Consider the following 12562-nt stretch of genomic DNA (forward strand, 5'->3'; position numbering starts at 1 on the left):
TTAACCAGAGCTCAGAAGTCGATGGAAATAAGTTAAGAAGTTTGTCTATCTAATGTCCATACCTGTCTGCCATTTAATATTGGACAGAAATTTACATTCTTGATATTGCTACCTATTTGTATTTATGGTGAGTCGTAGACTCAGGGTTATTCACCTTGGCAGCATCCTGGGTCTCCCATACATACCCTGTAATACAGACATCTACCAAGGCCTCCTGACCAGTCTATCATGCTCTCCCTATCTAGTCATCAGGAGTCCGAAGTAGCAAAGGACATTTTCCACTAACTGCAAGACTACCTGGTACGCAGGAGATAAGAATTAGCCAATCTAGCCAAGTCATCCAATTTTTAATTTTCTGCCCCAAATCCTTCCTTTTGCTGTTTGTGTGTTCCTTAATATTTTTATTACTGCCCAGCCCCTGCCACATGAGATTTCTTCTAGACTTCATTCAAGGACTCACATTTACCACCAAGGGACAGGCTGCTGCTTGCTGCCTTCTCCCAGAGGGGACCACATCTCCTCATCTCCACCTTTACCCCTAATGTCAATGCCCTTTGCCAGCAGAAAGCTGTGTCCTCTTCCATATCAAAGGGCTGGAGATGTTAGATCCACCTGGGAAGGGCCCTGTGCGAGTCCCTGTCTGTTGGTCCAAGGCTGCCCCCCTACAGGATTCATCTTGGCACATAGAGTGCTGCCAGCCTAACCAGCTTTCTGACTCCTGCATCTACCAGACTGGACAATCCAACTTGGAGCCATCCAGTCACCCTCACATCACAGAAATGCCAGGCACTAAGAATACCAAGGGTAGAAACAACATCATCAGCCATCCTATCCACCCCAAACAAGTAATATCTAACCCATTTCCTCTTGGGATGGGTTTAGGAACAGCAGCCCTGCCAGACTGGCCCCTGTCAGATATTGGTAACATAAATATCAATATGGAGAATCCTTCTCCTTAGAGTCCTTGCAGGACCACATGCATTATTACATCTGATTTCACCTGTCCCAAACTTTTGTCTGATGCAGAACTGGAGATGGGACATGTGCTCAGGCCTTGCCTGGTTCTGGTGTGCAAACCTGCGGCAGATATAAATACCATCTATGCTGGCTCCTATAATTGGGGAAAGCCTTCACATGAAGGACTAGCTTTTGCTTTTGATATGCACCCCTGGGGTTATAATGTCAGAAAATAACACTTGTGCCCAGGTTCAGAATTGCATCTGTGACTGTATAGAACTAAAGAGGGGCAACTCTTAATTATATCCCTGCTAATCTGCTTCATAATTCCCAAAGCTGCCTTAGCCAGCTAGCTGTTGTACCACCCCACAAGGAGCTCTTCCAGCCTCAACAACAAGAGGTCTAGTGCTGAATGAAAACTGTACATTGCCTTCACTTTTTCCTTGCTTGGGATACCAAGGCTGCTGGTAGGAGCCTGTAAGTGTGTCATATATTTGGCATTTATAGTGGCAAAAAGTATTAACTACACTGCCATGCCACCTCCTGCAGAGTCTGCGTGAGAGATCGCATTGGACAAAGAGCTTCAAGGAAGCATGCCTGCAGGAAGGGGGTGTTGGTTCAAGGCTTCCCATACACTTGACTGCACCTTTATAGCCTTTACCTTTATTCTTACTATATTCTTCTTGGCTGTACATTCGTTGCCTTTATTCTCGTTTTGGCTATTTTTCTATTGATCCGCGAACAGAGCATGTTGTTTCTTTCCAGTCCAATAGAGATGGCTTCTCTGAATAATAAAGACTAGGACCAAAGATTAAATGTGGGCAATGCCCCAATCGATCTATCATCTGATGTGACGCTGCCTCCAGAAACTCCTACTTCACAAGCAGTTTTGCAGCTCATACATAGTAAATATAGAAACTTAAAATTTCCAGATATATTACAACAAGCAGAATTAATGAATTAAACTAAGCTAGAAGGAGTTATCCCAGAAGCTCAGAGAGTTCTAGAAAAAGGGACCCCTGATAATAAAAAAAAGATTCCCCCAACAGTTATGACTAAGTTTAGTCCAGCTTACGTTATAGGGAATAGATGGTGGCTTCCCACAAAATATAAAGTTAGTGACATCACATTTCCTGAGCCGACCGATGAACCATTGCCTTATACAGGAGTTTATAAAGATGAAAATAGATGGATTAATGTAAAAGGAGAAAGGGTATTTTGGAACTCATTAGATTTTATGAAAAGATTAGGTAGATCTAGACCATTATGGTGTTTATTATTAAAACAACAATAAGATAGTTTAAAATAATAATTAGAAATTTATGTGAACAAATATTGGGATTAAAATGATAGAAAATGGAGAATGCCTGACAACCTGGAAGTGGTTTTTAGGATGGTTTCAAAGGGACTTGAAAATATATGGAAAAAATAAAAAGAGTACAATATAAGTACAGCCATCTTAGGTTTGTTAATTATTAAACATAAAAAGGCTGAATAGAGGGGCTGGGAAGGTGGCTCAGTGGTAGAGTGCTTGCCTTGCATGCCTGAGGCTCTGGGTTTGATTCCTCAGCACCACATAAGAAAAAAGAAAAAAGCCAGAAGTGGCACTGTGGCTCAAGAGGTAGAGCACTACCCTTGAGCTGTAGAGCTGAGGGACAGCGCCCAGGCCCAGAGTTCAGGCCCCATGACCAATCCAAAAAAAAAAAAAAAAAAAGGCTGAATAGATGACGCATTTTTTTTGGTTTTTTGGGTTTTTTGGGTCCAGTTGTGGGGCCTGAACTCTGGGCCTGGGCACTGTCCCTCAGCTCTTCAGCTCAAGGCTAGCGCTCTACCACTTGAGTCACAGCACCACTTCTGGCTTTTTTCTTTTTGCTTATGTGGTACTGAGGAATCGAACCCAGGGCCTCATGCATGCAAGGCAAGCACTCTACCACTGAGCCACCTTCCCAGCCCCTGAATAGATGACGCATTGTATTAAACAATATGCACCACTTAGCTCAAACAGTTGGTGGGATAGTCATCAATTTTCATGTAATCCATCAATGCTTTGCTTTTCTTAAAAATTGATTACGTGCTTAATTAAACAATCTGTGTCACAATCACACCCTGTATAAAAATATTAATTCTCCTCAATAAAGATACACTCAGATGCAACTCTTTTGAGTCTGTGTCTGTTTGTCACTTCACTGACTCCTTGCCCACCTATCCTGAGATCCCTGTCCCATAGGTCCCAGTGCTCCGGCCGAGCTTGTCCATCGCACTACACCTCCTCTGCCATTGCACTGCTATCCTTTTTTTGGGGCGGGGGGCCTGGGCGCTGTCCCTCAGCTCTTCAGCTCAAGGCTAGCATGCTACCACTTGAGCCACAGCGCCACTTCCAGCTTTTTTTTCTTTTTGCTTATGTGGTGCTAAGGAATCAAACCCAGAGCCTCAGGCATGCAAGGCAAACGCTCTACCACTAAGCTACCTCCCCAGCCCCTGCACTCCTATCCTTGACAATCACACTACCTTGGTTACTCTTACTCCATCATCAAGTGAGCAAGGAGATTAAAACATGTGCTGCTGTGACCTAACTGATAGCAGCTATGCCATCAAGGAACCAGTCAAACATCTCAGAAAACTTGAGAAAAATATCCAACAGAATGAAGGGGGATGGGACCTATTCCAGTGGCTTACTCCCTGGCTCATGCCTATCTTGGGTCCCTTAATTGCAATTTTTGTCTCATACTAATTGTGCCTGGCCATTCAGGTGCATGAAGAACATCCTTATGGATGTATGAGAGTTTTCACCAACCAGTCAATCAACCAGATGCTCCTAGGAGGGTACCCAGTGGAGTGTCCCAGGTTGACCACTTTGCCCCTTTCTCAGCAGGAAGCAGCTCCAGAAGAAATGACCTTGGCCCTGCTCCCAACTAAGTGCCACTCTCATCCAATTACTAAACCAAAGAGTGGGGAATGTTAGCCCAGAAGCCTCCTCCCTCACAGCTTAACATGCTCTTTCCCTAGGCAATACTAGGCCCATGTAGTAAAGGCAGCGAATGACTAGCCCCTACCACCTTTCCCTGAGAGATCACCCCTTTGGGATAGCTATATCCATATATGGCAGCGATATTGCCCAAATCCCAGAGGTATGAAAGGTCACCTGAGACAATACCCAGCACTTCTCACTTCCTCTCACCTGGTGAGAAGGGATCTTGCTGGTCCCTTTACTGTCAATAAACCTTTCCTTTGTTCTTTGTACCTCAATGTCCATGTGGTTTTCTGGCAGTGTCTAATTTACTCTAACACTCCAATTAACCACCAGAAAACTGGAAGTGGCACTGTGGTTCAAAGTGGTAGAGCCTTGAAAAAAAAGAGCCCAGGTCCCTAGTTCAAGCCCTAAATCGGACCAAAAAAATTATATTTGCACTAAAAACATGTCCCAAAGAAATCTTAATCTTAGTATACTTGGATATCCAAAGTCTAATGGATCATATACTAAAATTTACATGTGAAAAATTAAAAAGAAAATTTACACTAATCTTTTAAAAGATCTTTCATATTACATGCCATTTCTTTATTGAAAACCTCCCAGTGGCTTTTAAGCCTACTCAGAATAAAATTCAAAATCTCTTCCATGATCCACACTGACTTATATAACCAGGCTCCTAATTACCATTCAGATCTTATCAAACACACATAAGTCACATTGTACCTCAAATGAATCAATCTTGTGTGAGCCTTAGGGCTTTGTACCTACTTAGTAGAATGCTTTATCCTGATAAACGCATGGCTGCTCCATTCACCTCATTTAAGGCTCTGCTCTAGTTTTATCTATCAGAACAGCCTTCTCTGACTGTCCAATAAAAATACCATTTTTGCCCCTTTTTTAATGCTGATTCTGGAGCTTGATCCTCTTGCTCCCTGCTTAAACATATTAACACTCTACAACTTGAGCCACACCACCAGTACAGCTTTTTTTGCTATTTAATTGACCACATTTTTACCTTTTACTCTTCATGCTCTTATCTAGTTTATTTCTTTATTCATTGTGCCAGTCCTGAGGCTTGAACTCAGGGCTTAGGTGTTTTCCCTGAGCTTCTTTATGCTCAAGGCTAGTGCTCTACCAGCTCTACCACTTGAGCAGCACTTAAGGCTTTTTCTCAGTTGTTTATTGGAAATAAGAGTCTCTGAGGGCCGGGTGCCAGTGGCTCATGCCTGTAATCCTAGCTACTCAGGAGGCTGCAAATTGAGGATCACAATTCAAAGCCAGCCCATCCAGGAAAATCCGTGAGATACTTATCTCTGATAAACCACTAAGAAAACCGGAAGTAGCTCAGTGGCTTAAATGGGAGAGCACTAGGCTTGAGCTGAAGAGCTGAGGGATTGTGTTTAGTCCTAGAGTTCAAGCCCCATGACTGACAAAAAAAGGGGAAAAAAATGAGTCTCTGGAGGAGGGACTGGGAATGTGTCTTAGTGGTAGAGTGCTTGCCTAGCATTCATGAAGCCTTGGGTTTGATTCCGCATACACAAAAGAAACCAGAAGTAGCACTGTGGCTCAAGTGGTAAAGTGCCAGCCTTGAGCAAAAGAAGCTCAGGGACAGTGCCCATGCCCTGAATTCAAGCCCCAGAACTGGCAAAAAAAAAAAAAAAGATTTAATCAATGAATGTCAAGTATGAGCACAAAAAGACACATCACAGTAAAAATGCTAAACATAAAAGGCAAAAGGATAATCCCTTTTTTGTGCCTACTGGTTCTGGTGCTTGAATTCAAGTCCTAGATGGTGTGCAGTTTTTGTGCCTCAGGGCTAATGCTCTGCCACTTGAGCCACAGACCCACTTCCAGCTTTTTCGTGGTTAATTGGAGATAACAGTCTCCAGGCTGGCTTCAAACTATGATACTCAGACCTCAGCCTCCTGTGTAGCTAGGATTACAGGTGCTCAAGGAGACAATCTTGAAAATAGAAGGAAAAATGGATTTGTTTACTACCAGAAATTCAATAAGGCTTTTCACTAGAAATAATAAAGTCCAGAAAGTAGTGAAACTGTCACTGAATGCAGGTGAAGTTTTGTGAAATTTCTTTTTAAAAGTCGGAACTTTACTTAGGATCCTTGACTTCAATCACTTAAAAATTTCTGGACAAGTCAGTTGGTTAAGAAAACCTGGCAGAGCTGTTTCCTGAGATCCCAACTCCAGGTGCGGTCCTGGTGCATCAGCACTTTTCGCTCAATAAAATCTTTTACATTTTCTCTGCAAAAAAAAAAAAGAAAAAGAAAAAGAAAACCTGGCAGAGCTTTATTGAGTAAGTAAAGTGGCAAGCAGACAGAAAAGCAGGTAAACAGGCAAGTAGAAAGGAGAAGGCACACTATAACAAAGTATGTTCTCTCAAAGGGAGGGAGAGAGACACAACTCCTATGGTAAATGCAGGGGGTCTGACTTCAAAGTTATGCAAAGATGAGTGTTTTATCCTTACTGTACTTATTCCTGGGGTTAACTTTTTTTGAGTTCATGGATGTTTGGGGCATTTCTTCCAGGTAAGAATGCCATAAAACAGATCCTTATCATTGAGATAAGGAAGGCAGCCTGTTGTCTGCCCTTCCCATAGGAGGTTGCTCATGTTTTAGGGCAGCATTTTTTTCAGGAAGGCATGCATCCTGCCAAACAAATGTTAATTTTGGGGGTTAGCAATGCCTCTCTCAGGAAGGAATGTATCCTGTTGCTTTTCTTTAAAACATAGACAGTGCTTCTATGTTTTTAAATACCATATTTCTGAGTTGCCTTCACCAAGCCTCATTTTCCCCTAAATGACTTTGTTCTCTTAATATTAAGGGATGTGCCTCCTCCTTTGTTTCCCCTTCCCATCCCCACCCCCCCTCCCGCCAAAGTTGTAAAGTTCGTTGTTTCGACATAACATCTTGTACATCTCATTATTGCAATGGGTCCACCTGTATCCCTATTTAAGCAATTTGTTTTTTTTCCTTCCCCTCCACAAAGTATACCAACATCAGATACAGTGAAAACAGGGGTTATACTGTGGGGGAGGGACATACAAAGCAACAAAGAAATCATCTTATAAATATGTTAGAAACAATCTCAAGAAAGAAAAACCATTTGAATCTTTATCTTGGGGTTCAAAAGACTCCATATAGAGCTCCCCTGTGACCCAGCAATCCCACTTTTGGGCATTTGCCCAAATGATCACAAACAAGACCATAATAAAGCTACCAGCACAACTATGTTTATTGCAGCATTATTTACCATAGCTAAGATATGGAACCAACCCAGATGCCCCTCAGTTGATGAATGGATCAAGAAAATGGAATTCTATGCCTCCATCAGAAAGAATGGCATTGCCCCATTTGTTAGGAAATGGAAAGACTTGGGAAAAATTATATTAAGTGAAGTAAGCCAGGCCCAAAGAAACCTAGGTCCCATGGTTTCCCTTATTTGCAATAACTAATATATGTCTGAGACAAGCAGAAACAGATTAGTTGATGTCAACCAAGATTCTTATGTCCAGTAAAACAATCTTTAAACTACGAAGACTTTAAAAAATAAACTAGGGGCTAAACATGGCAGCAACATGGACGACGAGGAGGAAACCTATCGGCTGTGGAAGATCCGCAAGACTATCATGCAGCTGTGCCACGATCGAGGCTACCTATGACCCAGGATGAACTGGTCCAGACACTGGAGGAGTTCAAAGCCCAGTTTGGGGACAAACCAAGCGAAGGGCGGCCACGGTGCACTGACCTTACTGTGATGGTAGCCCACAATGATGACCCTACTGACCAGATGTTTTTCTTCTTCCCAGAGGAGCCCAAGGTCGGGATCAAGACCATCAAGGTGTACTGCCAGCGCATGCAGGAGAACATCACACGGGTGCTCATCGAGGTGCAGCAGGGGATGACGCCCTCTGCCAAGCAGTCTCTGGTGGACATGGCTCCTAAGTACATCCTGGAGCAGTTCTTACAGCAGGAGCTTCTCACCAACATCACGGAGCATGAGCTGGCCCCGGAGCACGTGGTCATGACCATGTAGGAGGTGACAGAACTTCTGGCTCGATATAAACTTAGAGAAAACCAGCTGCCCAGGATCCAGGCTGGGGACCCTGTGGCCCACTACTTTGGGATAAAGCAAGGGCAGGTGGTGAGCTCGCAGGTACGTCACTTACCGCCTGGTGCAGTAGTGGCGCCCCATCAGCCTCCAAAATGGATGGGACAGATGGATGTGAGCTCTGCCTCCTCCAAGATGGATGCCCCCACCTGCTCTGGAGGGATCTGCCTGTACCTCCCTCCCATCGTGGCTACCACCTCCTTTTACGTGTCCTACGGTGAGGGTGTCTGTGGCCCACTGGGGCCAGGGGCCAGCTGGTGTTCAATAATAGCTCCAGGACCATGTACAGGCCAGCGCTGGCTCCACAGGCTGAACCCACAGGGAAGCTCCCTGACCCGGGTGGCCTTGGATCATAGTGAATCAGCCTCCATGTGTGCCTGGGCTGGGGTATACACCTCCCTTGGAGTTCAACCACCAGAGAATGTTTCATGTTTGAAAAATGAAAACTATTTTGTGTAAATAAAAGTTTGAAAAGCAAAAAAACAAAACAAAACTAGGAAGTGGTGTTGTGGCTCAAAGTGGTAAAGTGCTAGCCTTGAACAAAAGAGCTCAAGGATGTGCCCAAGCCCTGAGTTCAAGCCCCACGACTGACAAAAAAAAAAAAAAAAGGCTTGTTAGCCAGGTGCTTGGTGGCTCACACCTGTAATATTAATTACTCAGGAGGCTGAGATCTAAGTATCATGGTTCAAAGCCAGCCTGGGCAGGAAAGTCCCTGAGACTTTTTTTTTTTGCCAGTCCTGGGGCTTGAATTCAGGGCCTGGGCACTGTCACTGAGCTTCTTTTGCTCAAGGCTAGCACTCTACCACTTGAGCCACAGTGCCACTTCTGGCTTTTTCTGTTTATGTGGTACTGAGGAATTGAACCTAGGGTTTCATGCATGCTAGGCAAGCACTCTACCACTAAGCCACATTCCCAGACCCCCCCCCCCCCCCGTCCTATTTTTTTTTGGCTAGTCCTGGGACTTGAACTCAAGGCTGGGCACTGTCCCTGAGCTTTTTTTGCTCAAGGCTAGCACTCTACCACTTGAGCCACAGTGCCACTTCTGGCTTTTTTGGTGTGTGTGTGTGTGTGTGTGTGTGTGTGTGTGTGTGTGTGTGTTTTGTTCTTTGGGTTATTTTTGGTTGGTCATGGGGCTTGAACTCTGGGCCTGGGCACTGTCCCTCAGCATTTCAGCTCAAAGCAAGTGCTCTACCACTTGAGCCACAGCGCCACTTCCAGTTTTCTTTTTTTGGGGGGTCTGGTTGTGGGGCCTGAACTCTGGGCCTCTTCAGCTCAAGGCTAGTGCTCTACCACTTGAGCCAGAGCACTACTTCCGGCTTTTTTCTTTTTGTTTATGTGGTGCTGAGGAATCCAACCCAAGGCCTCAGGCATATAAGGCAAGCGCTCTACCACTGAGCCACCTTCTCAGCCCCGCAACACCCCCCCCCCGAGATTCTTATCTCCAATAAACCACTGGGAAATGAGAAGTGGAACTGTAGCTTTAAGTGGTAGAGCACTAGCCTTTGAGCAAAACGAGCTCAGAGACAGGGCCTAGGGTAGGCCCTGAGTTCAACCTCACAACTGACTTTAAAAAATTGTGGCATGTTCACAAATAAAATTAAATTAAATTAAAAAAAATTGTGGCAAATTGGGCTGGGAAGGTGGCTCAGTGGTAGAGCACTTGCCTTGCATGCATGAGGCCCTGGGTTCAATTCCTCAGCACCACATAAGCAAAAAGAAAAAAGCCAGAAGTGGCACTGTGGCTCATGTGGTAGAGAGCTAACCTTGAGCTGAAGAGCTGAGGGACAGTGCCCAGGCCCAGAGTTCAGGCCCCATGACTGGACCCCCCCCAAAAAAAATGTCGCAAGTATTAGTCTTACCAGATGGTTTTAATTGTGACATTTCCATACCTACATTATACTCCATCACACTCACCCTCATCCCTTCTTCTCACTTTTTAAAACCATTTCAACAATTTTCATTGCTCTATTTTTGTACACAAATTTTTCTTTTTTAACTGAACTTTTAAAATTTTTTTAAAAAAATTGCACTTCAGCTGTGCACTGGTGGCTCACACCTGTAATCCTAGCTACTCAGGAGGCTGAGTTCTGAGGATCCCAGTTTAAAGCTAGCCAGGGCAGGAAAGTCTATGAGACTCTTATCTCCAATAAACCACCAGAAAACCGGAAGTGGTGCTGTGACTCAAGTAATAGAGCACTCGCCTTGAGCTGGAGAGCTGAGGGACAGTGCCCAGGCCCAGAATTCAAGCCCCATGACCAAAAAAAAAAGTACTTTATAAAATACAGGTCATGATTGTATCAGAGATCAGATCCTAGTAGATTAAGTGATGAAATGATGATGACTTGGTTTGACAGATACCATTTTTTTGATATCGTGAAAATAGAGAGTGATGGTATCATTTCTGCCTTATTGTAATCTTTTTTTGCTGTTTGATGAATGGTGGGTTAGACACACAAGTGTAAATGTTAGCTGCATGGCTTGGTGATTAAGATGGAGACTCTGGGTCAGGCTGTATTTCACTATTGCAATGTATGTGGGAGCTTAGTAGCTCACTTTCTGGATTTCGTCCCAGTCCTCAGCACTCATTTTGTGAATGTTTATGTGCTCATTTCTGGCTCTTTCTTCAAGTACTTACTTGCCTGGCCCTCGTCTTTCAGTTTGCCCCCATTGCCTCAAGGAATTCAGCTTAGTCATTAGGATGTTGATCATTTCAAAAGAATCAGAAAATTATTAATGTAATGCTGCTTCTATTTTCTTGTCCTCTTCAAAATCCTCTATGTTGCAATATTTCTATATATACAAAGTAAGAAGAAAGAATATATATTATCTTCCAATTTGGGGAAGATGGCAGTTTGGATGAATATCTTTGACACACTCTTTATTCTAGATTTTGTTTTGAGGGGAACACAGCAGCTAGGATAGGTAAGGCAATGGAGCTTGGAAGTGGCATTTAATGTATTTCTCTTAAGATCTTATACTTGAGGATGGAATCCAGATCTGAACGCTGTCCAGCTATCATTGCACATGGCAGTGATGCCAGCACATGACAATTCCTTCTTAGTGCCAATTAAGACTCGAGGGACTGTATTAAAGGGCAGGGCATATCTCTTGAAATTTGGGACAAAGGTGGTGATTCTGTTGTTCTCAGAGTTAGTTCTCTTTTGTGGAGCTCTTTCTGTGGAGCTTGGGACCACCCCCGCCATCATATTTCCTGAGGTGCTAGAGAGTTTGTCTGATTCAATAACTACTACAGGACTTGAGGAAAACTATTTTGCTGGTCTGTGTTGTTTTCTGCCACTATGATTGGGAGAGATTAACACCTAAGATCTGGGAAGATTGGGGCAAAGAAGCTTCCTCCTTGTGCTTCAGCAAAGGTATAATGACTTTTCATGTACTTTGCTTTTGACACATGAAACAAAAACTATGGTCTGGAAATGTGGCTCAATGGTGGAGCACTTGCCTCCACATGTATGAGGCCCTAAGATCGATTCTCAACACCACATGCACAAAAAAAGCCAGAAGTGTCCCTGTGGCTCAAGTGGTACAGTTCTAGCCTTGAGCAAGACAGCTCAGGGACAGTGCCTAGGCCCTGAGTTCAAGCTTCAGACCTGGGGGGAAAAAAACTAGTCTTTCAGGGCTGGGAAGGTGGCTCAGTGGTAGAATTCTTGCCTTGCATGCATGAGGTCCTGGGTTTGATTACTCAGCACCCACATAAGCAGAAAAAGCCAGAAGTGGCACTGTGGCTGAAGTTGTGGAGCGCTAGCCTTGAGCTGAAGAGCTGAGGGACAGTGTCCACAACTGGCCAAAAAAACAAAACAAAACAAAACAAAACAAACTAGTTTTTAACTATTTACTGGTTTAGCACTGCTCTAGAGACCCGAAGCATCTCATCTATCTGTTGCAAAGTCAAAATCATGAGCAGGCAAAGAAAATGATGTATTTGTGGAAATTTACTAACTAGAAAAAGGAAGACTAGTTGGGGACTGGTGGCTAATGCTTGTAATCCTGAGGATGCCAAGATCTGAGGATCACAGTTCAAAGCCAGCAACATGGGAAGGAAAGTATGTGTGTCTCTTATCTCCAATTAACCACCAGAAAATTGGAAGTGGTACTGTGGCTCAAAATACTAGAGCTCTAGCCTTGAGCAAAGAGAGTTTAAGGACAGACCCAAGCCCCAAGTTCAAGCTCCATGACTGGCAAAAAAATGGAAGGGTAACTTATACAACTTGAAAGTTAGCTTCCACTGATGTGTGTAGCTACAAGACAAATCCAAGAGAATTCTTAAATTATTAAAACAAGTGAATATTTTGCAAAATGTTTACAACAGAGCCTGCCACATACTATGTATTTTACACATTTGTCAAATAACATATAACAAAAAATGATAGTTCTCCAGGCTATACTATTAGAGCAAAAAAACATTGTAGTACTAGAAAATATGGTTTAGAATTTAAAAATTGAATACAATGATAAACTGAAAAGAGATATGATCACTAGCCGAGGACCAAA

The 12562-nt window shown here is 43.6% G+C and overlaps 1 pseudogene; it reads left to right on the top strand.

The window, feature by feature from the left end:
- The first annotated feature begins 7508 nt into the window (after positions 1-7508).
- On the top strand, positions 7509-8512 carry LOC138839751 (DNA-directed RNA polymerases I, II, and III subunit RPABC1 pseudogene; annotated as a pseudogene).
- The last annotated feature ends 4050 nt before the right edge of the window (positions 8513-12562 follow it).

The sequence above is a fragment of the Dipodomys merriami genome, unplaced genomic scaffold, assembly GCF_024711535.1.
Source record: "Dipodomys merriami isolate MVZ:Mamm:240054 unplaced genomic scaffold, mDipMer1.0.p SCAF_3, whole genome shotgun sequence".
NCBI lineage: Eukaryota > Metazoa > Chordata > Mammalia > Rodentia > Heteromyidae > Dipodomys > Dipodomys merriami.